At 45.6% G+C, this 17,921-nt stretch overlaps 1 protein-coding gene and 1 pseudogene across 1 annotated transcript in view; one reads left to right on the forward strand and one right to left on the reverse strand.

The window, feature by feature from the left end:
- The window catches only part of LOC126262490 (uncharacterized), a 243,174-nt gene that overhangs the window by 80,571 nt on the left and 144,682 nt on the right, over nt 1-17,921 (reverse strand). The window lies entirely within an intron of this gene.
- Nucleotides 9,436-9,553, forward strand: LOC126263915 (5S ribosomal RNA; annotated as a pseudogene).

Here is a 17,921-nt window from a genome sequence, read left to right on the forward strand (position 1 = left end):
TGTTTCGCCTGTTGTGTTATTGACTCTACACTTTACTTTTCGAGCATATTACCTTATAATGGCTATAGTACTTGTCTTTTACTCCTTTACCAGTGTCATATGGTTGCTTTATGTTGCTTTGCTTATGGTTTAGTAATATGTTACACCTTGTCTATTCAAATTGTGTTGGTGTACAACGCTTGTGCGCTCACTAGTACATGCCATAGATGTTACTATTGACGGTTCATTTTCTATAATACATTGAACTGTTTGACGTCGTATGATTATTTTTCTTGATCAAACACGCTAAGTAGTGCACTTAATGTATTGCAACGTTGGATTCTCTTACTCCATATATTATCAGTGACCTTGTAGTTTAGGTCACATGTATTACACCCATCATTTTAATAAATTATGCTTTTGTTCTTTCTTGCTGTTAGAACTTCTGTATTTTACTTTTGGTTTTCGCTATGTATAAAAATTGTAACGCCATAGAGCAATGCTAATGAGTGTACAAAATACATTCCACTTCTTTATTACAGAAAGCAATATGGTATGTTGTAAGCAATATATACTTTTTTTAAAAAAATCCTTTGGTCTGAAGTATTGTTCTCTCTTTCTATTGTAAATTTGAAATATTGTACTAAATTATTGTTATTCACGACAAAGTTTTCGCCAAGCTTGAAGGCGCTGTAATACCCCATAGCCATTCACCCTTCAGTGCCAGAGTATGTGCCTTAGCCGGCCGTTGTGACCGCGCGGTTCTAGGCGCTTCAGTCCGGAACCGCGCTGCTGCTACGGTCGCAGGTTCGAATCCTGCCTCAGGCATGGATGTGTGTGATGTCTTTAGGTTAGTTAGGTTTAAGTAGTTCTATGTCTAGGGGACTGATGACCTCAGGCGTTAAGTCCGATAGTGCTTAGAGCCATTTGAACAATTTATGTGCATTGTGTGTACACTATAGTAGAATTGCGCATATTGATTTCGTAAATGTTTCTTGCTGCATGTATAGTTATATGTAATAGTCTATTTTTGACAGATTATATGATGATGGCATACCCCAAAACGCGTCATTTTCGAGCAGTAAACTCATTTTGCATTCAGTTAATGACTTTATTACCTTGCGGCTTACTCAGTTTTCTACAGACTACATGTAAGAAAGGTGGGTTGACATAGTACTCTCTCCCCTCCACATACTCCTCGAGAAGTATCACGACGAGAAAATCGTAGAAATTGCATGCCATACGTAACTTCACCGGCAAACATTCTTCCCACGCGCCCTTTGTGAATGGACCAGGGAAGTGGGGACTAGACAGTGGTACCAAAAGTACCCATCTGCCACGTACCGTGAGGTCGCTTCGGAGTACAGATGCAGATGTTGACGTAGAAAGCGATCTCGCATCGCAGTGATTCACACAGCACACTCGCCAATAACCGAGTGCACTTAAATGTTCACTAACGGATGTGCTTAGCATCGGTAAATTACATACTTATGGCGCCACAAAACACGTCTAAGCGCCGCGTCCCTCGGAGGACGGCTTTATTGCAGGAGAGCCACAGTGCAGTTCATGTACTTTCACGCGGGGAAATAAGTTGCACGTTATCGACAATATATCCCGACAATGTTATTCGGCAACACTGTGGCCCCACGAATTGCGGCCAGAAGTACGAAAACATTACCGTCCACTGCCGCCTAGCAATGTTCGCGGCTAAACATTTCCGGGCCAGAAGTATTTACAATGGGCCACACTACTGACACGAAAGAGATGAACCCAAGCTAGTGGAAGTGAGTGTGGCACTCCTGATTTTACGCCCACAAGGAATAATTACAGAGAACGTCAGAAATCGGGCTTCGTGGATGCCTCTTTGTTGATGCTGTATGTTACGGTGTAATGTCAAATGCCGGCACGCCAGTCTGGAACGACAGGGAGAGAAGGCCGTGAAAGGAAGTCAGCCAATCGTACGCTGTCCGGACCTCCCTGCAGGATGACAACGCGACAGCAGCGGCCTCTATGTGAAGAGGACATAAGCGCCGCGACCGACTTGTCACGCCCAGTTGAATAGCAGCTTCAAGATTGGACAGTTCAATAGGAACATCAACGCTAGACACTTCGCATGTAACACAGACTTGGAATTGTTTTTACAGAAGAAGATTAATTATTTTGTATGTCGCGATTTGCTTGCGACACATCTCTGTAATTGCAAAAGTTAAATATCTGCAATTTTCTTATTATAATAAAATTCATTGATACGGCTTGTTTGAATGTTTGTCAAGCGAACCGAGTACACAGGTTTCCTAGACACCACACGTAAGACGAAAATGTATTTCGTGAAGTGATATTGGATACATACGTTTGCCAAAGTTTTCCCAAAATGTCGAAAAACAATTTCAAATATTTCCTACTAGCGATTGGTCCGAAATCTGCTTAAACCGTTGCAAAAAATGAGAATGTGTACACCAGTTACAACCTGATTTGTGACCACCCTTCGGCTTTTCGCTGCTGGTGATACCGAAGTGTAATGTACCCAGTTAAGGGACACTGTTCTTCAGTACGCCTCTTGGTACCAGAAGTATACAGTGAAGGACTGAAGGATGTCATTACGAAAAGTTTGAAATTAGAATAAAAGTTTTATTTAACATTTTATTTTTGTTCACTAACACATGGGAACACACGTGATAAAGCTGCGGTTGTAGACGGATCTCATTTATGAAATTCATAGCTATCTCGTTTGTCCACTTCTCGACTGTTGTATACACAACAAACTCACAACAACAAACAAAACAGGTGACCACATGCCAGATTGTATTGTTTTAGCGTAAAACTAACTGTTCTCCTTGAGGGCGCTGCCGGATCGGGATATTTTGAACCTCCGTCTCGACGCTATGGTTATGGTAAGAGAGTGGTAAGATGAAATGCATTCTGGCTTGCAAGGATACAAATCCAACATTGCATATTTATTGGTGCATACAAACAGCATCTAGTAGTCGAAACTGTACTGCCTACATTTAAAGAAAAATGGCGAAGAGCTTTGCAGCGCATGATTGCACGAATAGATTCGGGAAAGGAACCAATCTTTCATAGGTACGTGGATATGTTTAGATGTTTCACATTATGTATCACCATGAAGAAAATGACTTATTGATACATAACCAACACGGATTCTGAAAATACCGTTCTTGTGGAATACAGCTAGCTCTTTATTCCCATGAAGTAATCAGTGCTGTCAACAAGGGATCTCAGATCGATTCCATATTCCTAGATTTCCAGAAGGCTTTTGATACCGTTCCTCACAAGCGACTATTAATGAAATTGCGTGCATATGGAGTATCGTCTCAGTTGTGTGACTGGATTCTTGATTTCCTCTCAGAGAGGTCACAGTTCGTAGTGATAGACGGTAAATCATCGAGTAAAACAGAAGTGATATCTGGCGTTCCTCAAGGTAGTGTCATAGGCCCTCTGCTGTTCCTGATTTACATAAATTATCTAGGTGATAACTTGAGCAGCCCTTACATTGTTTGCAAATGACGCTGTAATTTACCGTCTAGTAAAATCATCAGACGATCAATTCCAAAATGATATAGAGAGAATTTCTGTATGGTGCAAAAAGTGGCAATTGGCACTAAACAAAGAAAAGTGCGAGGTCATCCACAAGGGTACTAAAAGAAATCCGATAAATTTTGAATATACGATAAACCGCACAAATCTAAGGGCTGTCAATTCGACTAAATACCTAGGAATTACAATTACGAGCAACTTAAATTGGAAAGACCACATAGATAAGATTGTGGGGAAGGCGAAACACAGACTGGCAGATCACTTTGAAGATGCGACAAACTCACTAAAGAGACAGCCTTCATTACACTTGTCCGTCCTCTGCTGGAATACTGCTGCACGGTATGGGCTCCTTACCAGGTAGGATTGACGGAGGACATTGAGAAAGTGCAAAGAAGGGCAGCCCGTTTCGTGTTATCGCGCAGTAGGGGTGAGAGAGTCACTGATATGATACGCGAGTTGGGATGGCAGTCACTGAAACAATGGCGGTTTTCTTTGCGGCGAGATCTATTTACGAAATTTCAATCACCAACTATCTCTTTCGAATGTGAAAATATTTTGTTGACACCCACCTACGTAGGAAGAAATGATCATCATAATAAAAGAAGAGAAATCAGAGCTCGAACGAAAAGATTTAGGTGTTCCCTTTTCACACGCGCCATTCGAGAGTGGAATGGTAGAGAAGTAGTATGAAAATGGTTCGATGAACCCTCTCCCAGGCACTTAAGTGTGAATTGCAGGGTAACCATGTAGGTGTAGATGTAGGGACTTTCAGTCATAGAACTTAAGTTCTCAGTAGGGGTACACGGCTCACTTTACGTTTTTTACAATACTGGTAGACATGGCGCTCAAAACGTCTTATTTTGTGGTGCTGTAAAATAGCTCAGATTTTGGTGAGAACACCACGCAGTCAGCTCTCAGGATTCACCTGCATACTGCGTATGGCACGAAACGGTAATGATGTGGTATTCCGCATATCGCATAAATCTTGGGATTACAATTCGCACTCATGCCAACATAATAACCTTCATTTAGTTATGAACAAACAGTTATGGCAAATTTAGTGTGGTACATGAAAAGATCTGTAAACAGTAACTGAAATTTGTGGTAAGTCCGTATGCTGAGGTCATCGGTAATTGGTTGCCGTTTGTTCATAATTTAAATTGCTAACTTGTAGTTGTGTACTTAAATGAACATTGTATTTGTGACGTAACTCAAAGGAAGATGTGTTACAACCAATGGCGCATACGTCTGTCACCACAGTGGCCGCCGAGGCGCCCTTCAGTTTCTCTGTTGTACGCAGAAGAGCACTTAGGAATTGTGAGGCTCTAGCAGACACTAGAGGGCCTGTGTAGGGAGAGAGTGGCCAACCGGACGATACGGCGGCCATTTTTCTGCCAAACTGCGGGCGGGACTTTTGAATGGCCAGTAGTGGAGTACACACTCACCGAATCAAAAGCACAAGACAATGTGGCGAAATCATTCGTTAAATGTCTTTCTTTACAGCTATAATATACTCATAGTAGCCTACTACGTACAGCACAGGAAAATTTGATACAGATGAATGAAAGTCGTAAGCAGTTGTTTACTTGTGACATGCAAAAAGTGTGAGACGTATTAGTACTTCTTGTCACGTCTTCAAACTTTTTGCATGTCACAAATAAACAACTGCTTACAACTTTCTTTCATATATATACTGAATACCTCTCGTAGATAACAAAAGAAAAAGATTACAAAAATCAGGTAATGTTAAACGTAGGCTACTGTAATAACGACCAAATATAACAAGAAAACTACCGTATCCCTTGTACCCCACAGTAAGTAGGGCTATTAAAAACTGTCAAGAGTACCTACAATTATTTACTACGAATAATGTTTCAGCAACCACGACAACTGCGGAAAACGTGCTTACAACTTGCCTACGTCAACAGTCAGGCAATAATACTGAAACCAAAATAATGCCTAGTGTTCTGATTCGGAACGAAATAAAGTTTGACGCTATAAAGTCGAATGAGCATGGCACAGCAATTACAGAAACTTTACGTTTCCAGCAAGGACTGTCAGATATTGGCTTCAGAAAAGATTGTGATGCTACCAGTATGACCGAACTGTTAAAGAAATAAGAGCTTAAAATGCAGTAAATTGTAATAGGCCTACCTGTTTTGCGTGACTAAAAATATTTAAAAAGACTGCAAAATCCACCTTCGCCTCTATTGGAACAACCAAATGCAGCACAACCTGGCATCGTTTACGAACGTCTGCAGAACGAATTATAGATGTCAAAAACAATACTGTACAATTGGTAACATGTTTACTTCAAACATGTAGGCCTACCGACTTCATCACAAAACGCTTCATTATTTCAATTCGTATTTAAGATCCCAAACGCTAATTACGTACTAAAAACGATATACAACTAATGGAACATGCATGCAAAACGCATAACAAGTCTCTCAATAATTCAAATACCGTTTAATCGTTTCCAAAAGTCCTCTGAACTTGAATTCAACTCAAAAGCACGGCGAACATAGGAAGCGCGAGAGACGTTTGGCAGAAAAATGGCGCCAAAGCTAATCAACCAATCACGGGCAACTTCACCTATGGCCACTCTCTCTGTATACAGGCTCTCTAGCAGACACATGACTGCAGCGCTGCCGGTGAGAGAAGTAGGAAACTAAAGTGACAGCGAGACAAGTACAGGGATCGATATTGGACCACATCGGCAAGCCCTCGACAATATGTCTGCAAATACCTGTAGCATCAGTAGTATTGGCCGGCCGTATAGCAAAATTACCGTATACTGCAGACTTGTTGCAACAATGTTGACGGCAACGCTATTGCAAGGAAATGTTGTCCTAAAATATGGCCCGTGTGAACGTAGCTTCAGTTCTGGTCCTGATAGCCAGACAGTGCTGGGCTGGGTGTTCCCGAAGCTTCTGTTCTCGCAGAACAGCCGGCACTGCAGCAGTCTGTGGCCCAGATCTCGACAGCCTTGGCATTCCGCTGGTCGGCTCCGAGCCCCCACTTCGACTCCCGGCGGCGCACCTTTGTTCGCCAGCCAAATGCCAGCTCTGCAGCTCCACTTCTCGACCTTCGTATTCCGAAAACACAACAGAGTCTCTTTCGCCGGGGAGTCATTGAGACGGCGCATTTTACAGTAGGCGCCTTGTGCTACAAACACAACAATGAGCATTGCACGGATTTTTAAATAACTGACTGTCAAATCAATGACCAAAAAGTCTTTCGACAGAGGGTAGCCCACTGTGTCCGATGAGTCACCTGTTAGATTCTACTCCAACCTTTCAGCTTGAACGTGAAAAGTTGAAAACAGAAAGAGGAAGTCGGATAAATGCAAGAAGTGTTCAATGATTGCGAAGTAAAATTTTGTTGCATATATAACGAGACGTACTAAGAAGTTTTAGCATTACGTAGTCTGTAAACAAATCAAAATACTCAACCACTCACTGGTCACCAAAACGGAAGGTGACAGAGAGAAGTCCGGAATACAGAATTGAGCTTTTGAAATTGTTTCACTGCAGATGATCGTCATACTATTCCTCCTCTCAGTCACACCACGAGCGACGAAATTTCAGATGTCGAAATGAGTGCTTGTGAGGCAGAAAAACAGCTGAAATAATTCAACAATGGAAAGCTATCTGGCCTTTATGGAATTCCTGTGCGATTCTAAAGAGATTTTGCGAATAAGTGGACTCCTCTTCAAGGAGCAGTTTATTGTAAGCTTCTGGAGCAACTAATTATTCCAATCGATTCGAGATAAGTTGTAAGTTATCTACAAGGATGGCAAATTGGTTCCATGTTTTTAGATTTCCAGTAGGCTTTTCACAGCGTTCGTCACATGCGACTTCTGATCAAATTTCGTGCCAATGGACACTCAGTTTTGTGAGTAGATTCGTGATGTCCTGTCATAAACGTCACGGTTCGTAGTAATTGACCGAAGGTAATGGACTAAAACAGAAGTAATACCTGGCGTTCCTGATCTACATATACCACGTAGGAGGCAATCTGAGCAGCCATCTTAGATTGTTTGCAGATGATGCTGCCATTTGCCGTCTAGTAAAGTCATCAGTTGATCAAAATCAATAGCAAAATGATATACACATAATATCATTATGGTGCGAAAATTGCAATTGACGCTTAATAATGTTAAGTGTGAGGTCATCGACATGAGTACTAAAAGGAATCCGTTACATTTCGGTTACACTATAAATCACACAAATCTAACACCTATCAGTTCTACTAAATACGTAACGATAATAATTACGGACACCTTAAATTGGAACGATCACACAGATTATGTTGTGGGGAACGCAAACCAGAGACTGCGATTTATTGGGGGCATACTCAGAAAATACAACAGGCCTACACTACGGTTATTCGCCCTGTTCTGGGTTATTGCTTTGCGGTATGGGATTCGCACCAATTGGGATTGACGGAGGACATCGAAAAAGATGGACAACTCGTTTTGTTTCATCGCAAGATAGTGGAGAGACTGCCACGAATATAATACACGATTTCGGACGGCAATAATAAAAAAAAGGCTTTTTTCGTTGCTGCAGGATCTTCTTATGGAATTTCAATCACGAACTATTTCCTCAGAGTGTGAAACTATTTTGCTGAGTTCCACCTACATGGGAAGAATTGCTCATAATAAAATAAACAAATCATAGTTCAAACGGTTCAAATGGCTCTGAGCACTATGGGACTCAACTTCTGAGGTCATTAGTCCCCTAGAACTTAGAACTAGTTAAACCTAACTAACCTAAGGACATAACATACATCCATGCCCGAGGCAGGATTCGAACCTGCGACCGTAGCGGTCTCGCGGTTCCGGACTGCAGCGCCTAGAACCGCACGGCCACTTCGGCCGGCAAAACAAATCATAGTTCGCACGGAAAAAAATATGCTTGTTTCTCCCGCGCGCTGTTCGAGAGTGGAAAGGTGGAGAAATAGCTTGAAAGCGATTCGATGAACCTTCTGCCAGGCACTTAATTTTGAATTGCAGAGTAATCATGTAGATGCAGACGTAGATCCCTGTCTTTAAGAAGGGTCGTCCAATAGCTGCACCTAATTATTAAGGACATATCACTGAAGTATTTCGTCGAATTATGCTACATGTTTTACTCTAGCATATTGTGATCTGACTCGCCAGGGTAGCCGTGGGCGCTAATGCGCTGCTCCCTGGACTCGGGTAGGCGCGCCGGCCCTGGATCGAATCCGCCCGGTGCACTAACGTGGATGTGGTTTTTAGGCGGTTTTCCCCATCCCACTAGGTGAATATTGTGCTGGTCCCCACGTTCCGCCTCATTTGAAAACGTTCGCATTATTTCATGGCTTACACTAGACACAGACAGCTGGGGTACACTACTTCCATCCCAGAGGGGGGAGGGGGGGGGTACAGGGTGGCAACAGGAATGGCATCCGGCCACCCTCTGACACTAACACCGCCAACTCCATAGCAACAAGGCCGACCCTGCGTTGAAGCGGGACAAAGGCCCAAAGGAAATGATGATGATGATATTGTGATCTATCTAGGAAAGAAACTTCCTCTGTAAGAATCAGCATGGATTACGCTGAAATTCTGTGAAACTCACCTCATTCTGTTCGTCCATGGAATCTAAACAGACGTAGACGATGGCGCCCGCGCTTATGGATTACCGGACCAACTTTATGACAAGTTTCAGGACTGTCTGGGAGATAAAGGTCTACTCACTGTTCATGACGGGACGAAATCGACAAATGTGAAAGTGACTCTACTGTTCTCAACGTACATAAATAGTGTACTGCATAACGTCGAAAGTTTCACTGCTCTATTCGTGCATGATGGTGCTGCGTAGAGGAAAGTCCTAATATCAGAAGATGTTAGCGAAATGCGAGGTGAGCCCGGTCAACGGCCTTGCCGCAGTGGTAACACCGGTTCCCGTCAGTACACAGAAGTTAAGCGCTGCTGGGCTAGGCTAGCACCTGGATGGGTGACCATCTGGTCTGCCGAGCGCTGTTGGCAAGCGGGGTGCACTCAGCCTTTGCGAAGCAAACTAAGGTCTTATAAGCTGACATACGGCCAGGAGAGCGGTGTGCTGACCACATGCCCCTATATATCCGCATCGTCGCCTGTGGGTTGAGGATGACACGGCGGCCGGTCGGTCCCGTTGGGCCTTCATTGACTGTTCGGGCGGAGTTTAATTTTTAGAAGGTGAACCGCAGAGGATCACCCCGTGGTACAGGGACTGTTAGTTGACCCGCAAAAAAAGTAAATATGACGTACTGTGCGTAAATAGAACCATTACTGTTCGATTGCAATATTGGTGATAAATCATTGGAAACACAGTTGTTAATACACTGCCTGGCAAAAAGATTGAAGGACGCTGAAGGGGAGGAGGAGACGAAATGAAATTTCACGAATGGATGTCGTATGTGATGTTATTCCAGTGATTACAAAATAGAGTCAAACTTAAAAAAGCTTGGCAGCATGAGATCATCTACCAACATGACGTAGCACTCGCTCTTGCCCGGATGCATGCAGTGAGCCGGTTGGGAAGTGCATCGTATCCTCTTCTGAGGCAAGGTGGCCCACAGCTGTTGTAACTGGATCTTGGTATACTGGATACTGGCCCAGTGAAGGAGTTGACGTCCCAGCTTGACCCACGCGTGTTCTCTCGGGGGCAGATCTGGCGATTTTGCCGGCCGTGGAGTACCTCAGCATCACGTAGACAGTGTATAGGTATGCGTGCAGTGTGCGGTCGAGCACTATCCTCATGCTAAATAGGGGCTATCTCAACATCATGGAAATGCCATTTGCAGACGAGCATTATCCTGTTGGAAAACAGCACTACACACTGTCAAGTGAGAGGTAATATAAGATGTCCATGATGCATCCCTGTGCCGTTGGAAGTCCCTCAGTCACTAACCGTAAGGTGAAGTCATACCCGACGTCTCCCCACACCATGGTTCCAGGAGTAACATTGCTGTTACTCTACAAAGCACTGAATGAAGGGGAACTCTCCCTAGGTCGCCGGCATACTCGCCAACGATAGTCACGTGGGTTAGTCCAGAGCCGCGATTCATCGCTGAGCAGCGTGCGACGCCATTCATCAGCAATCCATGCTTCCCGGTAGCCACCACTCCAATCGCAGCCGTTTGTGTTGTGGTCTTAACGGCAGCGAAAGTTTTCAATGATACACTGAAGAGTCAAAGAAACTGGTGTAGGCATGCGTATGCAAATACAGAGATATTTAAACAGTCAGAATACGCCGGTACGGTCGCCAACGCCTACATAAGACAAGCGTCTGGCGCAGTTGTTAGATCGGTTACTGCTTCTACAGTGGCACGTTGTCAAGATGTGAGTGTGTTTGAACGTGGTGTTATAGTCGGCGCACGAGCCGTGGGATACAGCATCTCCGAGGTAGCGATGAAGTGGCGATTTTCCAGTACGACCATTTCACGAGGGTGCAGTGAATATCAGGAAACCGGCAAAACATCAAATCTCCGACATCGTTGCGGCGGAAAAAGATCCTGCAAGAACGGGACCAGAGTCGACTGAAGAGAATCGTTCAGCGTGACAGAAGTGCAACCCTTCCGCAAATTGCTGCAGATTTCAGTGCCGGGCCATCAACAAGTGTCAGCGTGCGAACCATTCAGCGAAACACCATCGTTATGGGCTTTCAGAGCCGAAGGTCCACTCGTGTACCCTTGATGACTGCACGACACAAAGCCTTACGCCACGCCTGGGCCCATCAACACCGACATTGCACTGTTGATGATAAGAAACATGTTGCTTCTTTGGACGAGTCTCGTTTATAATTGTATCTACTGCATGTCAGCTGGGGACTGTTCCAGCTGATGGAGGCTCTGTAATGGTGTGGGTCGTGTGTAGTTGGAGTGATTTGGGACACTTGATACGACTCTGACAGGTGACACTTCTGTCTGATCACCTGCATCCATTCATGTCCAATGTGCGCTCCGACGGACTTGGGCAGTTGCAGCAGGAAATGCCACACTCCACAAGTGCAGAATTGCTGCAGAGGGGCTCCAGGAACACTCTTCTGAGTTTAAACACCTCCGCTGGCTACCAGACATGAACATTATTGAGCATATCGAGGATTCCTTACAACGTGCTGTTCGGAAGAGCTCTCCACCCCCTCGTACTTTTACGGATTTATGGACTTTCCTGCAGGATTCATGGTGTCAGTTCCCTCCAGCACTACTTCAGACATTAGTCGACTCCGTGCTAAGTCGTGTTGCTGCACTTTTGCGCGCTCTCGGGAGCCCCACACGATATTAGGCAGGTGTACCAGTTTCTTTGGCTCTTCACTGTACTCCCCCAGTCCGCTGCTGGTAATTTCTGACCAAGGGAGCGGGATGACAGTGAAAGTTGCAGGGAGTCCATTACTTGTTCTCGGATGGAAGGTGCAGATGTGTGAAGGGGTTACGATGTGTATGGCGCACAATACGCCAGCCCTCCATTGCGGTGGTCACGTGTCGTCTTCTGGAACCTTGATTACGAATCTGCTTGCCCTCAAGTTCCCACGCGGTCCAACATGGCCACTGTCACATCCGAACGCTCCAGAAGTCTGTATACTGCATAATTCGATTAGCCAGCCAAATGGAGAGCTAGAATGTGTCCCCTTTGGAACTGTGCCAGGTACTGTACGCCATCTCACCCGAGTACTTGACATTTCCGTGTCCTTCACAGTGATCACCCAACATCCGCCTGTGTTCACGATCCTTATATATCCTAGCAGGCCTGGTAACAACACCAAAAAAGGACAGCACTGATGCACTCTAATGGTCATTTTACTGGTCACAGAGAACAGCAACTCTAATCATTTACATACCCGCCGATGGTGTCTAGATTAGAGCTCGCACGGAAAGATATAGGTGTTGGTTTTTTTCCGGGCGCTGTACGAGATTGGAATCACAGAGAATTATTGTGAAGGTGGTTCGATGAACCCTCTGGCAGGCACTTAATTGTCATTTGCAGAGTATCTGTGTAAATGTAGACGTACGTGTACGAAGTTGCATGGGCTCCGACATTGTGTTTTAGGTATATCGTTTTCTTTGTCCCGGAGTGTATCTAGGAGTATTCGTCTGGAACGTCCTAAAGTGGAATGACAACCAGTCGTAGCAAAAGGAGATGTTAAGCTGAGATTTATACGAAAAATCTGAAGCATATGTGGTTTACTGGTTCGTCATTCGACCGATTCTTAAGAATTTCTTGTCAGTGTTGATCCCCGTCAGGTAGGATTAACAAAGACATAAGAATTATTAGAAAAAGAGCGGCGTGCTTCGTAACGAGTTTGTTTAAAAAGCGCGAGGTCATTACTGAGATAATCATCAGATTCTAGAGGCATGCTGCACAGTGGAGAGGTTTCCTGTTAAAATTCAGGAAACCCTTATTCCTCTCTCGTTCATCTCGCGAAGTGACCAGGAATGTAAAAACTAGGGAACTTACAGACCATACGGAACCTTGCCGACGGTCACTCTTCCCACACGCCTTTCGTGAGAGAAACAGGAAAGGGTGAAATGATAGTGTTATCAAAAATACACTCCGCCAAAATTTATAAAATAGTTCGCGGAATACAGAAGTAGCGTAGATAAATCAGTGTAAATGCCAGTAACCTTGATTGTGATTTATGTTTACCATATGCTTGGATGTGTACTTGAGTTAAAGACAACAAGAAGCACTAGATTTGATTTGTGACATCTCAGTCGTGTTTTTGTGGTTTTGTTGTGAGTCTCAGTGTAACGCCACAAGGCGGTATTTTGGTTCTGTTTCTCAAGGTAGAATACCCTGATGCCTTGAAGCAGGTCAGGCAGGGACCGCAGTCCGAGCGGCCTTGAGTGTGCCACAAAGTGTCGTTTCAAGGCTTTGTCAGCGGTTCCGAGACAGAGGACATACTTCCCATAGACCAGTCCAAGTTCGACCGAGGCCAAACACTCCACAACAGAAGCGACATTTCGGCTTAATCATACGACAAAATCCACTGGTATATGTAAGGCAATTGTATGACTGAAGAGCGTGCATTTCTAGGGTGTAACACGTGCAGTTATGACAGATTTGTACTATCACCCACTGTAAATCTATACTGATGGCCATCAGAATTAAAGCAACAGAAAGGACAACCGTGTATAAAATATTGTTAAAACGTCTGATTACTTTACAAATGAGTTAATGAGTTAAATATTTTACTTCATGCATGTAAGCGACAAAAGGTTCAGAAAAGGTTTGAAATTGTGCTTAATGTGTGTTTGAAGACGTTAAGTGCTTTCATTATGAAACGCCGAATATTTGTGCTCCATTTTAAGCAGAAACTAGTTTTCACACTTATCAATGTTTATGACGTCGTATCTCATCAACAATGTAACAATGTTTCGCACAAAGATATAATTTTGCAGGTGCAGTCCGTTCAACCACATAATTTCTCTCGTACATTCAGTGGTATATACGGATACTGTCTGCAAAATGTGCTGCGAATAGAGTTAGTAGTAAAGAAGTAATAAATTAAAACGTCACGAGCCGGCCGGAGTGGTTCAAATGGCTCTGAGCACTATGGGACTCAACTGCTGAGGTCATTAGTCCCCTAGAACTTAGAACTAGTTAAACCTAACTAACCTAAGGACATCACAAACATCCACGCCCGAGGCAGGATTCGAACCTGCGACCGTAGCGGTCTTGCGGTTCCAGACTGCAGCGCCTTTAACCGCACGGCCACTTCGGCCGGGCACCGGCCGGCCGGAGTGGCCGTGCGGTTCTAGGCGCTACAGTCTGGAACCGAGTGACCGCTACGGTCGCAGATTCGAATCCTGCCTCGGACATGGATGTGTGTGATGTCCTTAGGTTAGTTAGGTTTAAGTAGTTCTAAGTTCTATGGGACTGATGACCTCAGATGTTAAGTCCAATAGTGCTCAGAGCCATTTGAAAACGTCACGACCCATGCGGCAGTTTTACTGCATGACCAACGAAAATGTAGCAACGATAAATTTTTTTCCTTTATGTGGGGAGTGCAAGCGAGAAAAAGTTCCGCAAAGGTTTGACATGATGTGTAAAGTTCGCTGGAAGTCGCGAAGTGCTCTCATTCACAAATACTGAATAAACTCCGGGTATTTGTGCGGTCTCGGCCCTCGTGAGGCAAACTGAGAAGCTACTTGAAGGAGAAGTAGCGGCTCCGGTCTCGTCAACCGACGTACGGCCGGGAGAGCGGTGTGCTGACCACATGCCCCTCCATATCCGCATACGGCTGCCGGTTGGTACCATTTGGCGTTCATCGCCTGTACGGGCGGAGATTAGTTTAGTTTATTTGCACGATGATCATTAAGCTACCACAAGGCAAACACGCAGTTTCTTTGTAATACTTGTTTCAAAAAATGGTTCAAATGGCTCTGAGCACTATGGGACTTAACATCTGAGGTCATCAGTCCCCTAGAACTTAGAACTACTTAAACCTAACTAACCTAAGGACATCACACACATCCATGCCCAAGGCAGGATTCGAATCTGCGACCGTAGCAGTCGCGCGGTTCCTGACTGAAGCGCCGAGAACCGCTCGGCCACTCCCGCCGGCAATAACTGTTTCATTGAGTTAAAATTTTAATTAAGTTTATACCACTTAACAAGTAGCTTGTGTCAAAATTTTAAGTTGTTAAATTCGGTCCTGCAACAAAGTTCTAATCGCCGCGAAGCATATTACATGCTTGGACTTGCAAATCAAAGGTATTTCAGCGCAATCGCAACGAGTACGCAGCAAATTCTCGAATTATTAAAAATCAAATTGTTTTTGCTCCTGAAAGCCGTTAGATAGACAACCTGGTATTTTATTTCAGATTTAAGGTTAGAGGTTTAGTAACACAGATAGCAAATACCGAATTGTTCTTGTGGTGCATATGCAGTACACGTAACGTCTACAGAGTGCGAAATTTGCAGAGCTACCAACTCTGGCAGCAACGATAACCCTAACGAGTCTTGGCATTGAGGTAAGATGCTGGATGACAGATACCTGCACGCCATTCCAGCCCGCTTCAATTCCTTGCCAGATACATGAATCGTAGTGGCTGGCAAGCTCGGGATGTACCAGAACAGAGGCGCTGAGGTAGGTCTGGACACTGCCAGCAACATGAGGCCTTTTGTTATCTTGTTGAAAGATAACATCACGATCGTTCAAAGATAGGGCATAATCACCGGCCCGAACACGTCGGAGATGTAACGGTTGCAGTCCAAATTACCAATTATGCGAAGCAGAGAGGAGTGTGTTCCGCACCCAATGGTAATTCAACGCCATCACGCGAGGTACTAGACTCACACGACGATGATGAACGCAGTGTGGCAACGTTTGTTCTCCTTGCAGCCCCCACTAACGGACAGAGCCATCTTGATTCTTCACACAGAACCCGCGATGCTGCAGACGTCACAGCACTTTTCTTGTGGATACCTTCTTGCTGCAATCCATCTCGTTTCCTGACTCAGCTGTACGAACTAGCGCGACGAGCAAACGATACGCCAGTCCTCTCGGGCGACAGTCGCGTGGGGCTGCCGAGATTCTACACGATGTCGTGTATGACGCTCTTTACCGATACAGTCCATTGTCGTTATTCGCGCGGCACTCGTGCGGGACGATTAATGGCATTCTTGACAGGCCACGGCACAATTACGACACGTGCTGGCAGACCATTCTCTTTCTTATAAGACCTACACACTATCTTCTCACAAACAGCTAAGATTGAAATGCGATTTCTGAATGAGAAACCGATGCGAATATGTAGGTCTCGTTACTCCAAGCTACCTCATTGCGACTGCGCTGAAAAGCCGACCGTTTGTAGGTCGAAGCGTGTAGTACACTTTCATGTCAATTGGAAGTTAGCCGCATGCCTACTCCGTGGTGTTCCAGTTTAAATGGCCAGCAGTATACCTCTGGCATTATGTTGTATATGGAACTAAGAATCGTCGATACGGTCTTTGAAAACCTGCTGCAGAGATATTGGAAACAACAGCGCAGCAGACCTAAGATACACTGAGGTGACAAAAGACAAGGGATAGCGTTAAGCACATATACAGATGGCGGTAGTATCGCGTACACGGGGTACGAAAGGGCAGTGGATTGGCGGAGCTGTCATTTGTACTCAGGTGGCTCATGTGAAAAGGTTTGCGACGAGATTATTGTCACACGACGGGAGTTAACAGACTTCGAACGTGGGATGGTAGTTGTAGGTAGACGTATGGCGCATTCTACACTCCTGGAAATGGAAAAAAGAACACATTGACACCGGTGTGTCAGACCCACCATACTTGCTCCGGACACTACGAGAGGGCTGTACAAGCAATGATCACACGCACGGCGCAGCGGACGCACCAGGAACCGCGGTGTTGGCCGTCGAATGGCGCTAGCTGCGCAGCATTTGTGCACCGCCGCCGTCAGTGTCAGCCAGTTTGCCGTGGCATACGGAGCTCCATCGCAGTCTTTAACACTGGTAGCATGCCGCGACAGCGTGGACGTGAACCGTATGTGCAGTTGACGGACTTTGAGCGAGGGCGTATAGTGGGCATGCGGGAGGCCGGGTGGACGTACCGCCGAATTGCTCAACACGTGGGGCGTGAGGTCTCCACAGTACATCGATGTTGTCGCCAGTGGTCGGCGGAAGGTGCACGTGCCCGTCGACCTGGGACCGGACCGCAGCGACGCACGGATGCACGCCAAGACCGTAGGATCCTATGCAGTGCCGTAGGGGACCGCACCGCCACTTCCCAGCAAATTAGGGACACTGTTGCTCCTGGGGTATCGGCGAGGACCATTCGCAACCGTCTCCATGAAGCTGGGCTACGGTCCCGCACACCGTTAGGCCGTCTTCCGCTCACGCCCCAACATCGTGCAGCCCGCCTCCAGTGGTGTCGCGACAGGCGTGAATGGAGGGACGAATGGAGACGTGTCGTCTTCAGCGATGAGAGTCGCTTCTGCCTTGGTGCCAATGATGGTCGTATGCGTGTTTGGCGCCGTGCAGGTGAGCGCCACAATCAGGACTGCATACGACCAAGGCACACAGGGCCGACACCCGGCATCATGGTGTGGGGAGCGATCTCCTACACTGGCCGTACACCACTGGTGATCGTCGAGGGGACACTGAATAGTGCACGGTACATCCAAACCGTCATCGAACCCATCGCTCTACCATTCCTAGACCGGCAAGGGAACGTGCTGTTCCAACAGGACAATGCACGTCCGCATGTATCCCGTGCCACCCAACGTGCTCTAGAAGGTGTAAGTCAACTACCCTGGCCAGCAAGATCTCCGGATCTGTCCCCCATTGAGCATGTTTGGGACTGGATGAAGCGTCGTCTCACGCGGTCTGCACGTCCAGCACGAACGCTGGTCCAACTGAGGCGC

This window comes from Schistocerca nitens, chromosome 6 (genome assembly GCF_023898315.1).
Source record: "Schistocerca nitens isolate TAMUIC-IGC-003100 chromosome 6, iqSchNite1.1, whole genome shotgun sequence".
In the NCBI taxonomy this organism is placed as follows: domain Eukaryota; kingdom Metazoa; phylum Arthropoda; class Insecta; order Orthoptera; family Acrididae; genus Schistocerca; species Schistocerca nitens.